The 18,976-nt window shown below is 45.3% G+C and overlaps 1 protein-coding gene across 4 annotated transcripts in view; it reads right to left on the bottom strand.

The window, feature by feature from the left end:
• SLC38A1 (solute carrier family 38 member 1) overlaps positions 1-11,220 on the bottom strand; it is a 73,353-nt gene extending 62,133 nt beyond the window's left edge. For 2 of the 4 annotated variants that reach the window (XM_059682654.1, XM_059682651.1), the window contains exon 1: positions 10,537-10,774. The gene's annotated coding sequence lies outside the window, so the exon portion shown is untranslated. Of the gene's footprint in view, positions 1-10,536; positions 10,775-10,886 lie in introns of those variants that run through there. The other 2 variants (XM_059682652.1, XM_059682653.1) reach the window with 2 other exon arrangements.
• Positions 11,221-18,976: the final 7,756 nt, after the last annotated feature.

The following is an 18,976-nucleotide window of genomic DNA, read 5'->3' on the forward strand; positions in this document are numbered from 1 at the left end:
CTATCAATAGTCACTTTAACTGTAAATGCCTTAAATGCTCCATTCGAAAGACATAGGGGAGCTGAATTAATAAGAAAGTAAGACCCATACATATGCACTCTACATGAGACCCACCTCAGAATGAAAGATACACAAAAGATACACATAGAATAAAAGTAAAGAGTAAAAAAAGATATTTCATGCAAATGAAAATTTTAAAAAACTTGGGCAGAAATACTTATTTTTGACAAAATAGACTTCAAAACAAAGGCCATAACAAGAGACAAAGAAGGATATTATATAATGTTAAATGGATCAATCCAACAAGAGTATATAACCATAGATCAACAGTAATTTAGCCATACTAGGGGTTTTTAAAACCCCATTAACATCAATGGATAGATTTTCCACACAGAAAATCAAAAAGGAAACAGCAGCCTTAAAGGATTTAATTGATTGCTATCTTCAGAGCATTTCACCCCAAAGCAGCAGAATATACATTCTTTTCAAGTGCACACGGGACATATTCTAGGATGGACCACATGTTAAGATACAAAACAAGTCTCAATAAATATAAGCAGATTGAAATAATATCAAGCATCTTCTCTGGCCATAATGATATGAAACTAGAACTCAATCACAAAGGGAAAAAAAGGAAAAACACACACACACAAAGACATGGAAGCTAAATAACATGCTACTAAACAATGAATGGATTAACAATGAAGATCAAGGAAGAAATCCAAAGATACCTTGAAACAAATAAAAATGGGAACACACACTCCCAAAATCTATGGGACAACAGTGACAGCAGTCTAAAGAGGGAAATTCATAGCATTACAGGCCTACCTCAAGAAACAAGAAAAATCTCAAACAATCTAACTTTACACTTAAAGGATCTAGAAAAAGAACAATAAACAAAGCCCAAAATGAGTAAAAGAAAAGAAATAATAATAATTCAGAGCAGAAATAAATGAAATAGTCTAAAAAACAATACAAAAGATCAATGAAACCAAGAGCTGGTTCTTTGAAAAGATAAACAAGATTGACAAACATTTAACCAGACTCATCAAGGAAAAAAGAGGGGATCCAAATAAATAAAATCAAAAATGAAAGAGAATAACTGACTCCACAGAAATATAAGGAATTGTAAGAAAATGTTATGAATAACTATATGCCAAGGAATTGAACAATCTGGACAAAATGAATAAATACCTAGAAACATACAACCTTCCAAAACTAAATCAGAAAGAATCAGAAAATCTGAACAGATCAATTACAACTACCGAAACTGAAGTAGTAATAAAAAAAATAATTTAAAAAAACCACCCAATAAACAAAAGTCCTGGACCTAATGGCTTCACAGATGAATTTTATAAAACAGTCAAATAAGAACTAATACCTATCCTTCTCAAACTATTCCAAAACATTCAAGAGGAGAGAAGACTCCCAAGCTTATTTTATGAGGCCATCATTATTCAATTCCAAAACCAGATAAGGACACTACAAAGAAAGGAAATTATAGGCCAATACCTGATAGACATTGATGCTAATATCCTCAACAAATATTAGCAAACCAGATCCAGCAATCCACTAAGAAGATCATATACCATGATCAAGTGAGATTTATTCTGAGGATGCAAAGTTGGTACAATATCTGCAAATTAATAAATGTCACACACCACATAAACAAAATGAAGGATAAAAACTACATGATAATATCAATAGATGCAGAAAAAGCATTTGATAAAATTCAGTACCCATTTATGATAAAATCTCTCAGCAAAGTGGGAATAGAGGGAACATAATCCTATATAATAAAAGCCTAATATGCTAAGGGTCTGGTTGTCTGGTCGGCCATTCAAACAATCAAAGTGTAATATGGTTATGATATGCTAAGGTCACTCAACCACTCGCTATGACGTGCACTAACCACCAGGGAGCAGATAGTCGACCACACAACCAGTCGCTATGATGTGCACTGACCACCAGGGGGCAGACGCTTGACCAGTAGGTTAGCTTGCTGCTGGGGTCTGGCTGACCAGGACTGAGCAAGACGGGCTGGACATGCCCTGGAGCCCTCCCGCGGTTCCCCTCTGGCTGGCCAACCTCTCACATTCCTCCCCGGCCCCGATCACACACCAGTGGGGTCCCTCAGCCTGGCCTGCACCCTCTCGCAGTCTGGGACCCCTCAGGGGATGTCGGAGAGCTGGTTTTGGCCACAGGTCAGGCTGAGGGACTCCACTGATGCACAAATTTGTGCATCGGGCCTCTAGTTCAACATAATAAAGGCAAATATGACAAACCCACATCCAACATCATACTCAATGGGCAAAAATGAAAAGTGTGTCCCTTTAGATCAGGAACAAGACAGAGATGTCCACTTTCACCACTCTTATTCAACAAAGTACTGGAAGTCCTAGCCACAGCAATCAGACAAGAAGAAGAAATGAAAGGCAACCAAATTGAACAGGAAGAAGCAAAACTGTCATTATTTGCAGATGACATGATATTATATAGAGAGAACACTAAAGACTCCACCAAAACACTACTAGAACTGATAGATAAATTCAGTAAAGTAGTAGGATACAAAATAAATATCCAGAAATCAGTTGCATTTTTATACGTACACCAATAAGGGAACTATAAGAAACTATATGAACTATTAGAAAGGGAAACTTAGAAACTAATCCCATTTAAAACTGCATCAAAAAATAAAATACCTTGGAATAAGTGTAACCAAGGATGTAAAAGACCTGTACTTGGAAAATTATAAAGCACCAAAGAAATAAATTGAAATAGATACAACTACATGGAAGCATATACCATGTTCATGGATAGGAAGAATTGATATCATTAAAATGTCCATAATACCCAAAACAATCTATAGATTCAACCCAATCCCTATCAAGATATCAATGATGTATTTAACAGAACTAGAACAAATATTCCAAAAACATATATGGAACTACAATAGATCCTGAATAGCCACAACAATCTTGAGAAAGAAAAGCAAAGTTGGAGTAATCATGCAAATGATATTGAACTATACTACAAGGCCATAATAATCAAAACAGCATGGTACTGTCATAAAAACATACACATAGATCAATGAAACAGATTAGACAGCCCAGAAATAAACTCATATATTTATTGTCATTAATATTCAACAAAGAAGGCAAGAATATACAATGGGGTAAAGATCGTCTATTAAATAAATGGTACTGGAAAACTGTGTTGGACAGATAGGTGCAAAAAAAAAAAAAAGAAACTAGACCACCTTCTTATACAGCACACAAGATTAAACTCAAAAAGGATTAAAGAATTAAATGTAAGACTCAAACCATAAAAATCCTAGAAGAAAACATGGGCAGTAAAATCTTGGATATTTCTTATAGCAACATTTTTTCTGATATGTTTCCTCAGGCAAGGGAAACAAACTGAAAAAATAAACAAATGGGACTATATCAAACTAAAAAGCTTTTGCACAGCAAGGAAACCAACCATCAACAAAATGAGAAGACAACCCACTGAACAGGAGAGCATATCTGCTATTATATCTGGTAAGGGGTTAATACCCAAAATTTATAAAGAACTTATTCGACTCAACACAAAAAACAAACAAACTAATTTTTAAAATGGGCAAAGAACTTGAATAGAAACTTCTCCAAAGAGGACATACAGATGGCCAATAGACACATGAAAAGATGCTCAACATCACCAATCATCAGAAAAATGCAAGTTAAAACCACAATGAGATATCAGCTCACACCTGTCAGAATAGCTATTATCAATAAACTAGAGGCCTGGTGCACAAAATTTGTGCATGGGGTGGTGGGGGGGGGGGGGGCGGGGTGTCCCTCTACCTGGCCTGTGGCCTCTCGCAATCTGGGACCCCTCAGTTAGGGTCCCTAGGCCTGGCCGGTGATCAGGGCCTATTGGAGCTTTCCTTCTCCTGACTGCTGGCAGGTGGCCCTGCCCCCACCATTGCCACTGCTTGCCATCTGTGTGGCACTACCCCCTATTCCCCACCACCAGTCACCTCCCTCTGCGGGTGACAGGCGTGCGGTGCGATCACTTGGCTGACCTGGGCCTCCATCTGCAGGGCGATCGCTGGCCAGCCCCGCACAACCGCCACAGCACCGCCAGCTGGGTAGCCTGGACCTCCCTCTGCGGGGCGATCATGGGGCGATGGGGCGCCCCTCCTCCACTCCTCCCACCCCACCTGCTGACCAATTGCATTGCACCCGCCTTGGCTGGCCTGGCGCCAGTGTGTGTCATAGTGTGGTTGTCTGGACAGTCGTTCTGCTGTTCGGTTGATTTGCATATTACACTTTTATTATTATAGATGAACAAATAACAGGTGTTGGCAAGGATGTGGAGAAAGGGGAACCTCTCCAGGTGCACTTTTGGTGGGAATAAAAACTGATGCAGCCACTGTGGAAAACAGTATGAAGTTATCTCAAAAATTAAAAATTGAACTGCCTTATGACCCAGTGATTCCACTTCTGGGAATATATCCAAAGAAACCCAAAACACTAATTCAAAAGCATGAACCCCTATGCTCATTGTAGTGTTGTTTAAAATGGCCAAGATTTGGAAGCAGCCCAGGTGCCCATCAGTAGATGAGTGGATAAAAAAGCTGTGGTACCTTTACACAATGGAATACTACTCCACAGTAAAAAAAAAAAAAAAAAAAAAAGAAGGAAATCTTACCTTTTGCAACAACACATATGAACCTGGTGGGTATTATGCTAAGTTAATTAAGCCAGTCAGAGAAAAACAAATACCATATAATCTCACTTATATGTGGAACTTAATGAACAAAATAAACAAAATAGAAACAGATATAGAAAATAGACTGACAGCTGTTAGAAGAGAGGGGGGTTGTAGGGCTGGGTGAAAAATTAAGCAAAATAAAACAAAACAAAACAACAAACCTCATAGACAGACAACAGTATGGTGTTTACTAGAGGTAGGGGGTAGGGCAGGTGAAGAGGGTAGAGGGGGATAAACGGTGACAGAAGAAGACTTGACTTTGGGTGGTGAACACAATACAATATACAGATGATGTATTATAAAACTGTACACTTGAAACCTATATAATTTAGTTAACCAATGTCATTCCAATAAATTCAATAAAAATAAAAAAAATAAAAAATAAAAGATTTTAAATAATAATAGTGATAAGCTCCCTTCCAACACACACCAGTTTCTGATTTAATTGACCTAGGATCCCATCCAAGCATGGATATTTCAAATGCCCTCCAGAGGATTCTCATGTGCATTAAGGCCTATAGATTTAGACTCAGGGTTAAAAACAAATGCAGCCAGGGCCCAGGTAGGCCGAATAAGAGAGCAAAGCAGATTGGACATAAGCAACGAGAGAACATGTATCCCATCTATTTTAGTAAGAAAAAGCCAGATGTTTTTCTTCTTCTTTCAAGAAATCCAAGAGATCCAGACTTTAAATGAAATTATGATATTTAAATGTTGACAACTAATGCCACACAATTTTAAAAGAAACTGTAGGTCACACAAAACACACTCACAGGCTTCATTTGGTTCTTTAGCCACCAGTTTATAACCCTAACAAAACCAGGTGAATAAAGCAAACACAACTTCTTCCCTGTACTCTGTCCTGTCTCTCTCCCACTCAGAGCCTCTTCTCCTCCCTTCCCTGCCCCCCGCCCCCCACCCCAATACCGTGGGCCCAGCCTATCCTTTTCCTTTTGCTTTCCATTGTCTCGTTCTTTCCCAATCTTCTTTGTCACTCCTAAGGGATGGAAACTGAGATCCCACACATTAAATCTTTATGCCGCTGCGGCTGTATCACTCACTGGACAGGCTTCTATATTGGGGAAATTCAGGTTATAAATTGTAACCTGAGGCTGCGGCTCCATGATGTCAACAACTGGTTGGTTTAGTTGAGTCAAGGGAAAAGCCATCGTGATTTCACATTACTACGTTTTATCAACTGACATATGGAGGTCTTCATGTAATTTCTGATTCTGTTTTTTCTGCTTTTAATTCCAAACCACTGCATACTAGAATTATCCCTGGTGTTTGTGGAGTTTGTGTTTGTTTGTTTTTTAACTCTCACGTCTTGGCTCTACCCCGGCTAACTAAATCTGAATCTCTGGAAATGGAGTCTGGGCATTCAAAGCTTTAAAAAGACCCCAGGTAAGACCAATGTGAAGGCAGAGTTGAGAGTCACTAATCTAAACCCATCTTCTAAACATTAGCAATGTGATGCCCTAGCTGGTTTGGCTCAATGGATAGAGCGGCGGCCTGTGGACTGAAGGGTCCCAGGTTGGGTTCTGGCCCAGGGCACATGCCTGAGTTGCTGGCTGGAACCCCAGTAGGGGGCGTGCAGGAGGCAGCCAATCAATGATTCTCTCTCATCATTGATGTTTCTCTCTAAAATCAATAAAATATGTTTTTAAAAATAATAATAAATAAATAAACATTAGCAGTGTGTTTAACCTCAGATGATTATAGTTCCTTTAACTTGCTCAAGGATTTTCTAGATTCCGTTCTCATTTTATCTTCACAATTCTGAGTTAGGCAGCTCAGATACTATTATTAGCCTTAGACAGATGATAAATGAGGCATAAAAATGTAAAACGAATTGCCCAAGTGCACCCAGTTAATTATTGGCAAAGACACATGGTAACTTCACTTGAGGCCGAGTCCCTTGATTGCAGCCCCAGTGCCTGCAGTTTCCCCAAACCATGGGGCATTCCTAATCACTAAATTCCTGACACATAGGTGGTCCCTAGAAAACCAATTAATATAATGTGTTTAAATTTCAAAAGTAAGTATAACAATGACTCAGTTTAGGGTCAATGTTTCAAGGTGTGGGGGTTTTTTTTGTGGTTTTTTTTTTTAGATCTATGATGTGATTTTGAATGTTCTTACTTCCACACACCTACTTTCCCCACACCCACACCACCCTTCACAGATGCATATTCTCCCAGATTGAAAAGATTCGGGTAATTTCCCTCAGATATTATTTTCTGAAAAGCATTTTTAAATGATTAGAGAGTCATAGAATATCAGAGGCAAGGGGAACTTGACTGACCAACTTTCCCCACTCCCTAGGATAGGTGAGAAACCCAAAGTTCCTTTTAATTCAATATAGATGGAATGCTAACACCATGCCAAGCACTTCACATCCATTATCTTAATTAAATCTTCAGGATAACTCACTAAGATGGGTACCACTACTGCCACCATCATCATCGTTATGATCATTATTTCCATTAAACAAACAAACCAAAAAAGCACCCTGCGGTTTAGAGATGCTAAACAACTTACCCAACGTCCCTAGACTGAAGAGTTAAGACCTGGAACAAGTCATCCCTTGATATCCTAAGAGGGTTGGTTCCAGAACCCCTGTGGATACTAAAATCCATGGAAGCTCAAGTCCCTTATGTACAATGTCATAGTTTCTGTATATCACCTACACACATCTTCCCATACACCTTAAGTCACCTTTAGATGGTAGATGGTAAACAAATCTTTATGAAAATGCTAAAAGGTGATCAGTGAACACATTCAAAGAGGTAGAAAATTGGCATTGGGCTAGGCCTTCACAAATATATAGAATTTCAGTAGACATTCTAGTCTGGAATCAACACTGATATTGAGGCGGAAAAGTGACAGGGAGGGCACAAGGTGAACTGGGACAAAGAGATGGAGAGAGGTGAGGAGTCAGATTGTGGAGGGTCCTGAGTGCCTGGCTGAGGATTTTATACTTTAATTATGGGCGATGGGAACCCACTGAAGATTTTTAGAAGCAAGGTCATTAAGAAGTGCAAACTGAGCCTGGCTGGTGTGGTTCAGTGGTTGAGCATGGACCTAGGAACCAGGAGGTCACAGTTGGATTCCTGGTCAGGGTACATGTTTGGATTGTGGGCTCGATGCCCACCCAGTGTGGGGCGTGCAGGAAGCAGTCAATCAATGATTCTCTCTCACCACTGATATTTCTATCTCTTCCTTCCTCTCTGAAATCAATTATATATATAACATTTTAAAAAGTTACCTGTAAAAAATGCAAATTGTTTTAGAAATACAGATCTCATGGAAGTGTCGAGATTGAATTAAGGGAGCTTGACATGGAGAAGACCAGCTAGAAAGCTGTTATATCTCATCAATTAGCCACTTTACTTTTTAACCACGTGTTGTGCTTGCATCTTCCTCCCCGGAGGAAGGACTTCCTGGTTTCTTCAGGGCACCTCCATGTCTGTTTCATGATTCTTGTATCCCAACACCCTACTTGAATCGCCAAGTCTAGGTCAGGTGACAGAGGACTTGAACTTGGACATTGGGACTGGGGATGAGAAAATAGGTTTGAGGAGCATTTGCAAGGGCCTGGCAGCTGCTCAGAAGTGAGGAGAGGGTAAGAGAGAACGCGAGAAGCAGACTAGAAAAAGACTAAGGTTTCAACCTAGAAGAAGGAGAACAAATAATGAGATGTAGAAAAGAAGGGGGGGTCAACACTAGCATAAAGAGGTGAATGAGACGAAGATTGGCAAGATCTCAATCCAACGGGCATTTTATTAAGCAGCTACTCTGCTGGACATTAGAGGAACAATGATGAGTAGACTGGTTTTGGCCTCAGGTACCATCCAGATTGAGGAAAAGACAGGACTAGCAATAGAGAGAGATGCCTGGTCTCTGAGTTTCAGGACAAATGTCACCCTCTCACACAGGCGCTCCTAGAGGGTCATCTACCACAAGCACCCTCCCCCCCCCCCACACACACACACATGACCCTGCTTTGCTTCTCCAGTGCAGTGCACTTACAAATATCTGAAAGCCGTTTATACATGCATATATTGCCTGTCTCCTCCCTGCCCCCCAGAATAGAAGCCTCACAGGAACTGTCTTGTTAGTTGCTGCCAGCCACAAAATAAGCCCCTCCCCGACCCCCAAGTATTTATTGAATATGTGGTGTGCTTTTTAAAAAGAGAATAAACCCTCATCAAGGTTAAGATCTCCAACCAAACTAGGTGGGTTTCCCGATGCCTAAGGGACAGACTGAGGACTGAAGTGACTGAATAGCAAAACCATCTGAGGTTGGGGGTGAACCAAAATCCAAGGGGCCCACAGAGATTAGTGCCGGGACCCACCGTTTCACATTGATTTCAAGGGTCCCAACCCTGCATGACATGTTTAGTAACAATGAGGGCAGGCAGCCACCTAGCTCAGGTTTTCTTTCCGTTGTCTCTCTGACGTCAGAACAAGCACGAGTTACTGCACAATTTCTTCCATCAAGGTGACAAATTACAGCCTTGCTGGGCCCTGCAGTCTGCAAACCGTAGATTTAGTCTCTCCTCCCTCTTATATTAAAAAAAAAAAAAATTAACCCACCGCAGAGATGTCAAATCCATAGGTGCGATAAAAACTGGGTCTGCGCTGCAGAGCGAGACACAAAGGGCTCTCAACGGTAGCACCACCCTCCCCAGCTCAAGGCAGCCTGTAAAAGGCACCGGAAACGCCGGGACGCTGTTACCGCGAAATTCCTTTTGCCGCCATATGCACTTGCACCTTCTCTGACTACAGTTCTGCCCAAATCCAAGGGCGGGAGATTCCGCAGGGGAGCAGCGCCCAGGCAGCCCCGGATGGTGTGGGGTCCCAGTGGGTGCAGAGGAGCCCGACGCTCTGGTAGGAGGATGGGGGGGGCGGGGGGCCGGGACGCACACTAGGGCTGTGGAGCGCTTTCCTCCCGGCACCGCGGCCAGTTTAAAGGCCTTTTGTGGCAACATGTTTAGGGATGGGGCGAGGAGGTGGAGTGGAAGGGAGACAGTCCGAACCCAGGCCACGCGCAAGCGGTGGCCTTTTGTTCGCCAGCTCCAGCGACCCTGGTTCCCAGACCAGCACCTCTCTCCTCCTCCCTCCTCGATTTTGTAAAGAACCTCTTCAGGGCGGGAAAGGACAGTGACCACTGCTAGCATCCTTTAGTCACCTCCCCGGCATCCTCTTCCTCCTCTCCATTACTGAGATGGGCAGAGCTAGAGCAAGGGGCGGCAAATGTGATCCGGTTTACTCGAGCTCCGAGGCCAGTCCTGGAAACCCAGCCGGTCGCCCGCACACCCTCGGGGCATCACACACTCTCCTCTGGGCCCTATGGACACAGGAAATTGCCCCAATGCCCAGGATGCAAACACTCCTCGGCTATGCAGTCGCGCCCTCGCATCGGCTGCGCTCTCCCCACAGCCCTGCGCGGTCCCTGACCCTCGTGCAACTTAACCAGGTCGGGCGCCACGCGCTCCCACCATGAAAACGGAACCAAAAAGTAAGCCACCGCCACGGGAAGGTGAAATCAAGACTCTCTGAGCCTCCTCACGCTGCCACGTGCATTAGGAACAACAGGAGACCTGGGCTTTCCCTTTCCCCAAAGCAAAAACCAAATGCATCCGGCACAGCGGCGCACCCCTGCCTTCCAGGCCCGCACGGAGGGCTTCTATGTCACCTCCCCGCACATCGCCAACATCCCTTTCCTCCCGCTGCCGCGCCCTTGGCTCCCTCGAGCCAGGAAAGTCACCCTACCTTGGGCAATAAAGGGAAAAGTGTTACAGGGTGAGAAGTCAAGGTGTCCTCGCTTCCGGATCTTATCCCCGGCGGTGTGATGTCCTTTGTGTCAAGGTCTAGTTGCCTGGGCCGGGAGAACGTGGCCTCTGTCTGCGAGCGCTGGGCGGGGAGCCTTGGCGGGGTATGGCTGATTTCCGAGGAAGGTGAAGGGCGGCGGTTCCCGGCGACCTTCAGACAGCAGCGTGGCTGCCTCAGCCCGCGCTCCCCTAGCTCTCCTCCTCTAGGGGCGGATTGCATCAGAGCCTCCCCCTCCTCCCCCCGCCCCCCCCCCCCCACACACACACACTGCCCGCCAGCCTCGCACTTACTGCGACACGCTCGGGAGCTGAGGGTCTCCAATCGCCGTCATCCTCCTACTGGGAGCCGCGTCGCCCGCGCTCATCCATGGCTCGTGAAGGTTTAACGTGGAAAGTTAAGAAGCCATTCCTCCTCGTCCAGCGCGCCGTTCCCTCCCCTTCCGCGCGCCCGCTCTTTAACCAAAGCTGAGTACCAGGGAGCAGTGCCCGTCACACGGTGTCTCTGTTGGTGCCCGAGCCTGCTGCCTCCCTCTCGCCGCTCGCTGGGGATGCAGCGATCGCGGCTGGCGGAGGCTGAACATCGGGAGAGGGGTGAGGGAGGGGGTGCGGGGTACGCATATGCCCGGCGCATCGACGGTCGCAGTGGGAGCAGAGGCTGCGCGCAGCCTGGACACCTGCCCCACGCCCTCCTGGAGCCCGGCATTGAGTCCAGAACCGGGTTGTGGCGGTGGCTGGAGACTGGGAACCCTTGGGTATGGAAGTGGGGGGGGGGACAGGGGGGCGCGAGGAGGGGAGGGCGCACTTTGGGGTGCCCCAGAGTCCAGCCACGGGGCCGGGGGAGGGGAGTGGCATTGTGGGAAGGGCGCGGAGTGGAGGATAGCGGCGGGAGTGGCTGGTCCTCACGCAGCGCCTGGAGCTGCGGACGGCGCGGGAGCGGTGTAATGGCTCCGGGGACCGCACCGAGACCGCCCAGGTGGGCGTGAAGGGGGCCCAAGTGTCGGGGCAGCGGGGCACCTTGGGAAAGCCTTTGTCTCTAACCCGCAGTGGGAGGGGCCTCCCCTCTTCCGGGACCTGCAGCGCGGACCTCGGCACCCCGCGGAGATCTGTCCTCGGAAGCGGCGCTTTGGGGACTGGGTGTGACTCACTAGACCCGAAGGATTTGCTGAGCTTGCGGCGCGCACCTGCCTTGGCGCGAAGCGGCGCGCGGGCCCCCAGCCTGGCCACCCACGTGACTCTGCCCCGCGCGCTGGACACGCTGGCGGGACCTGGGCAGGGGCGCTTCCCATCCGTGGGGCGGTGCGGGCGAGGGAGCAGGATGGCGGGGACTGGACAACTGGGCCCGGTTCCTTTTGCTTACTCTTTGTTTCAGCCCCTTTTCATTGACTGGGCACTTCCTTGCAGGGGAGTTGTGTTTCCTTAAAATGGCGACAGGAAATCCCACCTGCGCGCCAGCCACCAATTAGACTGTCATCATAGAGCGAATTTGCGGGGCGGAAACTCGAGCTTTTTATTGACAGGAATGGTTCAGTCTCCGTGTTCCATCAAAACAGGAAAGGGAAGGTGAATCATAATCCACCGGGGGTGCTTCAAGCGGGCAGGCAGTAGTCAGTGTAATGGAGTGGCTAATGCTTTTTTTTTTTTTTTTTTTAAGCACCACCGGAAAAGCGAGAAGACAGCCAAATTTCACAACCCTCATAACTAAAATCCTGTTGCCGTGGAATGGCAGTAAATGATCTTCTTTAGCTCAACCATGGCTTCCTGAGAACCCCATTTAGGAGGAATGCTTTTGAATAAACCTGAGAAACTGAACAGTCATTGCCAACAGAAGAGGGTAAAACGATGGGCAGCCTATCTCAGACAGACCTGCCATCGAAATCTATCTGACAGTTATTGCTTCCTTCACCCACTTTTGTCCTTATCCTGTTCCCCACTTTGTTAAAAAAAAAAAAGGGGGGGGGGTAATAGGACCCACATCATAGTAACATTCTACAAGTTCAAAAAGTTGATTCTCCCCCTCTCCCCTTTCCATCCCAGAAGCAGCTCATTTAGTATAAAATTACTCATTTTAAGCAGTGTGCATCTTGCCTGACTGGCACCATAATTCTTATGAAAAACTAAGAAGTCTGAATAGGCAAAGTAGGTAAACTATGGTCACAGGTCCATAAGCCTGTTGAAATGTTTACCTTATTAAGCAGAATGTATATTCACTAATGTTGGTTTGCAGAGCTTATCTTTTTTTAAAATATATTTTATAGATTTTTTTACAGAGAGGAAGGGATAGGGATAGAGAGAAGCATAGATGAGAAACATCAATCAGCTGCCTCCTGCACACCTCCTACTGGGGATGTACCCGCAACCAAGGTACATGTCCTTGACCAGAATCGAACCTGGGACCTTTCAGTCCACAGGCTCATGCTCTATCCACTGAGCCAAACCGGTTAGGGCAGCGGTTCTCAACCTGTGGGTCACGACCCCTTTGGGGGTCGAACGACCCTTTCACAGGGGTCACCTAAGACCATCGGAAAACACATATATGATTACATCTTGTTTTTGTGATTAATCACTATCCTTTAATTATGTTCAATTTGTAACAATGAAATTGGGGGTCATCACAACATGAGGAACTGTATTAAAGGGTCGCGCCATTAGAAAGGTTGAGAACCACTGGGTTAGGGCCTCTTTTGATTATAGTTTTTAACTTACTTGCTGGTTTCAGTGCACCAAAAAAACTGCAGTTACCTGGCATTTTTTTAATTGGATTCAATAGTGATGAATTGAACTTCTACTCTTTGCCAGCTAAGCACTTCAGATATAAATATTCTCTCATTTAATCTTTGTAACCACTCAATTAAATATTATCCTCTTTGTATAAACAAGAAAGCAAGTTCTAAGTGGCTAAATTGGCCATATCACTTAAGACTAAGTGGTGAAAGGCCAAGTGATTCCTGTTCAGGTCTCAGTTCAAAAAGTCCATGCTTAGTCTTCACCATGATGCTATAACCTTTTGCAACTAGACATTCTTAGGCCTCGAATTTACAAGGATCTCCACCCCATCTGGATTTTAGTTGACAACCTGTAACTGGAGTACACATGTCAACCTGGAGGCTGAAATGAAGAAGTGTCACCATGGGGAGAATTGGGGGTAAGGAGGGAAGAGGTAGTGTTTACGACAAGTAACTTCCACGTGCATTTTTCTTCTTGCCTACTTGTAGGCGAAACTTCTTTTCAGAGTAAGTAGCTCAGCTCTTAATCCCAAGTGCTGTGGTCTCAAATGGGGGAAAAGAATGCCATGATGACAACTGTCCACTTTGTGCTTTCTGAGAGATGGGTAACAGAATAAGCACTTTACAGATACTCTCCCATTTATTTTTTATTGAATTTATTGGGGTTACATTGGTTAATAAAATTACATACATTTAAGGTGTACAATTCGATAATACATCATCTGTATATTGTGTATGTTTTCACCATGCCTGTATGGTCAATTAATATTTGACCAAGGAGGCAAGAACACTCAATGGGGTAAAGATAGTCTAGTCAATAAATGGTGTTGGGAAAATTGGACAGAAATGTGCAAAAAAAGGGGGGGGGGACTAGACCACCTTCTTACACCATACACAAGAATAAACTCAAAATTGACTAAAGACTTAAATGTTAGACTCAAAATCATAAAAATTCTAGAAAAAAACATAAGCAGTAAAATGTTGATTATGGCAACTTTTTTTTTTTTTATCTGATGTATCTCCTTGGGCAAGGGAAACAAAAGAAAAAACAAACAATTGAGACTACATCAAACTAAAAAGTTTTTGCACAGCAAAGGAAGCCATCAACAAAAGACAACCCACTTAATGAGAGAACATATTCACCGATACATCTGATAAGTGGTTAATATCCAAAATTTATGAAGATTTATAAAACCCAACACCGCCCTGACCGGTTGGCTTACTGGATGGAGCATTGGCCTGCGGACTGAGAGGTCCCGGGTTCAATTGCGGTCGGGGGCATGTGCCTTGGTTACGGGCTCATCCCCAGTGGGAGGTGTGCAGGAGGCGGCTGATTGATGTTTCTCTGTCATCGATGTTTCTGACTCTCTGTCCTTCTCCCTTCCTCTCTGTAAAAAAAATCAATAAAATATATTTAAAAAAAACAAACCAATTAAAAATGGGCAAAAGATTTGAATAGACACTTCTCCAAAGAGGACATACAGATGGCAGATGGTCTCTCGTTTAATCCTCACAACATTCCTAAGAGGTGCAGACCATTCTAATCCCTGATTCGGAGATTAAGGAACATATCCCAAGTTCACACAGCTCTAATTGGCACAGCTGGGGCTTGAATCCAGAGCTGACTCCAAAGCCGATTCTCCACGCTTGACTCTAATATGTTCCCCGATGCTGGGTGAAAAAAGGTGAAGGGGTTAAGTACAAATTGGTAATTACAAAATAGTCACAGGGATGTAAAGTGCAGCATAGGGGATATAGTCAATTATATTGTAACTAGAGGCCCGGTGCACAAAAATTTGTGCACTCGGGGAGGGAGGGGGGGGGTCCCTCAGCCCGGCCTGTGCCCTCTCCCAGTCTGGGACCCCTCGGGAGATAACGACCTGCTGGCTTAGACCTGCTGCCGGGTGGCAGAGGGCAGGCCCAATCCCTAGGTGCAGCCCCTGGTCAGGCTCAGAGCAGGGCCATTTGGGGAGTTGGGGCACCGCCCCATGTCATGCACAGAGCAGGGAGGATCAGGAGGTTGCGATGCCACCCTCAGTCACTCTCAGGGTAGGGCCGATTGGGGGGTTGGGGCACCGCCCCCTGTCACACTCAAGGCAGGGTCGATGGGGAGGTTGCGGCACAACCCCCTGTCACGCACAGAGCAGGGCCAATCAGGGGGTTGGGGTGCTGGCCCCTGTCACTCACAGAGCAGAGCCCATCAGAGGGGTTGGGGCGCTGCCACTCTCACACTCAGGGCAGGGCCGAAGGGGAGGTTATGGCTCTACCCCGTCACACACAGAGCAGGACCCATTGGGGGGGGCGGGGGGGGGAGGGGGTTGGGGCACCACACCCTGTCACACACAGAGCAGGGCCGATCAGGGGGTTGGGGCACTGCACCCTGTCACACACAGAGCCGCAGAGCGATCAGGGGGTTGGGGAGCTCCCCCCTATCAGGCACAGAGAAGGTCTGATCAGGGGGTTGGGGCGCCTTCCCCTGTCCCAAACAGAGCAGGGCGGATAGGGAGGTTGTGGCCCCGCCCCCTGTCGCACACAGAGCCGCAGGGCGATCAGGGGGTTCAGGGGGTTTGGGCACTGCCCCCTGTCACACTGATGCCGGTGCCGGGAGGCCTCGCGGCTCCGCTGATCCCCGTGCACTGGGTGTGTGTGGGGGGGGGGGAGTGTCCCTCAGCCCAGCCTGCCCCCTCTCACATACTGGGAGCCCTCAGGCATTGACCCCCATCACCCTCCAATCGCAGGATCGGCCCCTTGCCCAGGCCTGATGCCTCTGGCCTAGGTGTTCGGCCCGGGCAGCGGGGACCCGCAGCTGCAGCGGCCCCATGATCGTGGGCTTCGCTTTAGGCCCAGGCAAGGGACCCCTAGATCCCGGGACTGCCAGCTTCGACCGTGCCCAGTTCCCATCACTGGCTCCACCCCTACTTCCTGCTATCACTGGCCAGGGCGGAAAAGGCACCTGATTCTCCGATCATGGCTGGGGGGCAGGGCAAAGGCGGCCCTCTTAGCTCCCCCCTGGGTTTCCGATCACTGTCAGTGGCAGGGGGCTTCTTCCTGCTTTCCCTTTCGCCTCCCTGCATTGTGCCTACATATGCAAATTAACCGCCATCTTGTTGGCAGTTAACTGCCATCTCAGTTGGCAGTTAATTTGCATATAGCCCTGATTAGCCAATGAAAAGGGTAGCTCGTACGCCAATTACCATTTTTCTCTTTTATTAGTGTTGATAACTGTGATGCCAGGTGGGTACTTGAATAACAGGGAGATCACTTTGTGAACTATATGATTGCCCAACCACTGTGCTGTACACATGAAACTAATACAAAATAATATTGAGTGTAATCTGTAATTGAAAAATAAAATAAAATGTTCCCTGATGCTACAATATCCCTCTTTGGAAGGCTAGGAGGTGGGACAGGTCCCAGATCACTCTGCCTTTAGATGCGAACCACTGCCTTGTGTCTAGAGAGTCCAGGGAATCAGTTTACTTTTTAATAGGTTTGTGAGCTCCAACGGCACTGTTGATAGATTGAATGTTCCCAAAATGGTACTAAGATAGTTGGGACACATTAACAGGTTGTATTATGACCTGCCCTGTGGAACTGAGAAAATAAAAATTCTGTATCTGCTCTGAAAGTGAGGCTGGAGAAGGAATTGGTACTGTAAAAGGAGAATTGAATCACTTCAGATAGCTTGGAAGTTTCTAGGAGCCCCATAGGTCCTTTCTGTGTGGTTCCAGGAAGGAGGGACAGCTTTGTGATAAAGGCCAAGCACATCCCAAAGAGGATTCAGCCTAAGCTTCAGCCACACCTGCTGCCAGCCCAGCTTCACCCTGTAGTCACCGGGCTTGCACTGGCTCCCTGTCCGAGTTACCCAACAGGGCAGCTGGAAGCACTGCCACCAGCGATGCACTTACAGAGAAAATGAGCTTTCCTCTGTGGGTTTTCAAAGCTTCCCAAATAATCTGGTCTGATACTAGCAGATCTCTTGAGTATGAGTTCCTATAATAGGATCAAAACTATCTTCTGAATAAGTAGAAACAACTTATAACAAGCAATAAAACCATCTATGAACAAATCTTACCTTGTTAGAAAGTAAGTTGTTTATTCTGAAATCAGCCTTCTATTCCTATTGATAGGGTCTACCCTGAAACAATAGATGGTCTTCAAAATTATTGGGTTGTCTTTTGACATTTCCTTGCCTGAGTAACTTTTTTTTTAACCATCCTTAATGTTCCTTGGATCTCATCCATAGATGACAATATTTTGACACTAGGAGTTCATTAAACAGCCACAGCAAGAAGTAATTTGGTCATCCTTCTGCAGACACATGGCACTGGGTCCTCACCCCCCTAGTAGTACTGTGACAGGACCTACTGGCACTCTCCCAGCTCCCTGATGAACATTCCACCTCACCAGATTGGTAATTGGTTCTGGCAGGAGATCAGAAGCTCCCATGGATAATAAACTGAATTTAAATTAAAATTCCAGTACAGGCCTCTTTAAATATGCCTATTGTCTCTGATTTTGACCCCGGTCAGTTTTGTAGGGTCACTTATATTCTATCTTTTAGGAGCAGTGGTTCTCAACCTTCCTAATGCTGCGACCCTTTAATACAGTTCCTCATGTGGTGGTGACCCCCAACCATAAAATGATTTTCGTTGCTACTTCATAACTAATTTTGCTACTGTTATGAATTGTAATGTAAATATCTGATATGCAAGATGTATTTTCATTGTTACAAACTGAACATAATTAAAGCATAGTGAGTAATCACAAAAACAATATGTAATTATATATGTGTTTTCCGATGGTCTTAGGCGACCCCTGTGAAAGGGTCATTCGACCCCCAAAGGGGTCGCGACCCACAGGTTGAGAACCACTTCTCAGGAGAGTAGGGAATAAGGTTCATTAGGTATTATAACTTGTCGGCAATACAATCTTATTCATCCAAGCCAACCTAAGAACAAAGGCCAGTGATCAGTCCTGAAGCTTAATGTCTAATTTACCTGACATTTATGCATCATTATGCAGCTCAACTGTGCGTGTATCTTCCTAGCTTGTTGCCAAATTGGGTAATAATACCCATCTGATGATCAAGTGGCTCAGTGTCTACTCTACAGAATACTAGCACATAATAGGTGCTCAATAAATGGTATCTGTTAATATTTTGCACACTTTGCAGAAATGAGCTCTGGGCAATGAATGTTCAAAACCTAAGTTGATAGGACAAAGTATTGTACTAAACTCACCCCATACTGGAGCAGCTATCAAGCTCTCACCTCTATTCCCGTTCCTCTCACTGTGGGAATGAGGAGACAGATGGTATTTCAAAAGTCATAATTATAGCTAATTTTCCTTGATATATTTTTTGGTTTGCCTTCTATTTTTATGTTCATAAAATTTTTTGAAAAAAATTGAGATTTTTTTTAGACCTACAAATTAATTTCTCATACAGATATAATACCTACCAGAATTTGGCCTTAGCTTCTTATGGCTTAAGTTTCCCCCCATTTAATAATTATTATTTTTTGTTAAAAAAAATATTTTATTTTATTTTTTTATTGGAGAGAGAAAGGTAGGGAGAGAGAGAGAGGAAGAAGAGAGAGAGAAAAAAAAACATTGATGTGAATAAGAAACGCCAATCAGTTGCCTCCTGTACATACC

The sequence above is a fragment of the Myotis daubentonii genome, chromosome 2, assembly GCF_963259705.1.
Source record: "Myotis daubentonii chromosome 2, mMyoDau2.1, whole genome shotgun sequence".
NCBI classification, from domain to species: Eukaryota; Metazoa; Chordata; class Mammalia; order Chiroptera; family Vespertilionidae; genus Myotis; species Myotis daubentonii.